Genomic DNA, 3922 nt, shown 5'->3' on the forward strand with positions numbered 1-3922 from the left:
TGGTGTGCTAAGGGGTCATATGGTGTCAATAGAACACCATATTACCCCTTCAGACACCATACAACCCCTTAGGACATCATATGCACCTAAGGGGTCATATGGTGTCGTTAAGTGTCATATGGGGTCCTAATGGGACCACACATGTTAGAACATCGTATGACCCCTTAGAACACCTCAGGACCCCTTAGGACATCATATGGTCCTAAGGGCTCATGAGGTGTGCCAAGGGGTCATATGATGTCGTTAGGGGTCATGTGGGGTCCTAATGGTGCCACACGTGTTACAACACCATATGACCTTTTAGGAGACCATATGACCCCTCAGGATGTCATATGCTCCTAAGGGGTCATATGGTGTGCTAAGGGGTCATGTGGGGTCCTAATGGGGCCACATATGTGTTAGGACACCATATTATCCCTTACAACAACATAGGATCCCTTAGGACATCATATGGTCCAAAGGGGTAATTTGGTGTGCTAAGGGGTCATATGGTGTCGTTAAGGGTCATGTGGGGTCCTAACACATGTGTAGCCCTATTAGGACCCCACATGACCCCTAACGACACCTTATGACCACTTATGACATCATATGCTCATAAGGGGTCATATGGTGTGCTAAGGGGTCATATGGTGTCGTTAGAACACCATATGACCCCTTAGGACACCATATGACCTCTTAGGACATTATATGGTCCTAAGTGGTCATATGGTGTGCTAAGGGGTCATATAGTGTCATTATGGGTCATGTGGGGTCCTAATGGGGCCACACATGTGTTAGAACACCGTATGACCCCATATGGTCCTAAGGGGTCATATGGTCTGCTTAGGGGTCATATGGTGTCGTTAAGGGTCATGTGGGGTCCTAATGGGGCCACACATGTGTTAGAACACCGTATGACTCCTTTGGACACCCTAGGACCCCTTAGGACATCATATGGTCCTAAGGGGTCATGTGGTGTGTTAAGGGGTTGTATGGTGTCATTAGGGGTCATGTGGGGTCCTAATGGTGCCACAAATGTGTTACAACACCATATGACCCCTTAGGACACCATATGAGCCCTTAGGACATCATATGCTCCTAAGGGGTCATATGGTCTGCTAAGGGGTCATATGGTGTCATTAGGGGTCATGTGGGGTTCTAAGGGGTGACACATGTATTAGAACACCATATGACCCCTTAGGGATTCATATGGCTATAAGGGGTCATATGGTGTCGTTGGGGGTTATGTGGAGTCCTAATGGGGCCACACTTGTGTTAGAACATCATATGACCCCTTAGGACAAAGGGGTCATATGGTGTGCTAAGGGTCCTTATATGGTGTCGTTAGGGGTCATGTGGGGTCCCAAGGGAGAGAGAGATAGAGAGAGGGAGGGAATACAATCTGCTAAGATATTGAGAAACTATATATATATATATATATATATTTATATTTTACATACATATATACATACACATATTATATACATATACATACACATATTATATACATATATACATAGACGTGTTATATACATATGTATACACAAATTATATACACACATATCTATTTCTATATATTAAAATGTTTTTATGTCAACATAACACATACGGGTTTTTTGGTCTAAATAATGTGAATGGGATTTTATATTTAAAAACCCATTTGTGCTTTTATTTTTAAAAACTTGTTTGTATTTTAGTGCATTTAGGCTCATTAATAGCCTTGGATGACAAGGCGGAGGCTTGGGAGTTTGATTTTCCTCCATTTCCCTCCTTTTTTACGTGTTTTGTTTTATTAAATTGGCTTCTCAACTTCGTCGTCATCAGGTTTATACCTCATCAATTGCGTATTTGTAAAATTACCACCATAATTTCACACGTCTTCTAAGCTATCTAACCATATAATTTTTTTAATATTTGGACAACATTATGATATTAAAGTTTAATTTTTTTTACTAGTGTCTCCTAGTTGTTAGAGACACGTGTACCATTTTTTTAATAACTTTTGATCTACTTATCCAAATTTAAACCAAAATATATATTATCGTAGTGCACTTGATTCTTTACATTTAAAAAAAAAAAATTGCATTTTCGATTATTTTGATGCAAGTTATGCTTTGTGCACGAACAAACATCTAATTTTTAGGATGTGCCCGTTTTGAAAAATCATAAAAAAAATAAAAATACACATCTTCTAGTGCTCATTCTTATCTATCTTTCTACCAAAGGATTTATCAAAATAATAAATCTAACTATGAATTTTTTGATGCGCACGCTAGACACTATGTTATGTTTTTTAGAAAAAATCAGGAACTATTTTTTGTGCACAAAGGATTTGACCCCCTTAATCTTATCCAATTTTGAAAAAAAAATAGTAGTTTGGAAACTAGATTTAGAGTATTACAATCTTTGTTCTTTGAGTATCTTCATATTTTGAGTGGATGAGTCTGAAATCACTCCTCGAAGTTAAAGTTTAGCTGATTTCTGAAAAAAGGTGTCCACTTATACCCCCTTTTTGCACACCATCTTGGTGCACCTATCCATTATATATTAATATATGATAATATATATATTAATAATACATATTAATAATATATGATAATACATATTAATAATATATAATAATATGTATTAATAATACATATTAATAATTATTATAATACATTTTTTAATTATTTTTGTTAACTTAGAGGTATCCCCACGACCTTGCCCATCCTCCTCGATTCATGAGGCGAGCTGTAGTGCCTCTCCTAGACTTGCATTTTGACTTAAGCATTGATAGACTTATTTAAACATATGGTTGATACTTAGATGGTTATTTATGACTTTATAGCCATCTTAGATGGTATCATTGATGCTAGTACTTTATGTGGATTTATGTTATTTGATATGACTCATTATGTTTGGAGATTCACGTGATTGATGTTACTAGACATACTATATGATATATGAAATTTTATGGTTCTTATGGATGTTAGTACACATAATCACCTTGATGGATGGATGAATTTATATGATTCATGTATTTATATGTGATTATTGCTCATGTGGATTATATGACTTATGATGATATGATGGTACTAACCCTATTCCATGTTTATGATTTTATGTGATGTTTGATGATTTATTGTATGTCTATCTTCACGAGTAGAGAAGATGTCATATCACTCATTGCGAGCATGATATGTCATTGCGATTCTCTATCACATGCCTGTTTATTATGATGTATATGTATTGTATATGTTGTGTTTAGTGTTTGAGGCAGGTTTGTAAGTACTATAAATTGACTCCACCTAGCTTCATTGGTCTGAGCTTGTCTATATCCTAATGGAAAGTTGTCAGAGATGACATAGTTTCCCCCACACACTTTGGGTTTAAGTTGTGTACCTTGTTAGTTGTGCCACGACACAAGTTGATGTTAGAGTCTTGAGTTGTGATTGTTCCCCTTTGTTGGCGTAAGGTGATGCAAGTCTATGTGTATTCATATTTAGAGTTGTGTGATTGTTAATCATTCAATATTTATTTTCGAATTGATTAATGTTTAACTGATTTAATTTATTGAACATTTGATTTATTGTTTAATTATAGCTTAATTATTAATTATTGTTTATTGTAATTCTTATTGTTATTTATTGTTTATTTACTTATATTTTAACTGAGTTTTATTAAATGTTGATTATTGAATTTTATATTTATTTTAATGTTGCCTTTTTGGATTTTCCATTATTATCATTTATTTATGGTTATTTATTTATTTAATTGTTAATATTATTTAATTAAGGCATTGGTATTTTATTAATGGATAAATATTATTATCCATGGTTATTTATTTAATTTATGTTGTGGTTTATTATTTATTAGGTGAATAAATAATATTGTTGTTGGTAATTAATATTCTATTATGGGGTGTATAAATTATTATTTGTTTATTTAATCCCCTCTTTGA

This window comes from Cryptomeria japonica, chromosome 10 (assembly GCF_030272615.1).
Source record: "Cryptomeria japonica chromosome 10, Sugi_1.0, whole genome shotgun sequence".
NCBI classification, from domain to species: Eukaryota; Viridiplantae; Streptophyta; class Pinopsida; order Cupressales; family Cupressaceae; genus Cryptomeria; species Cryptomeria japonica.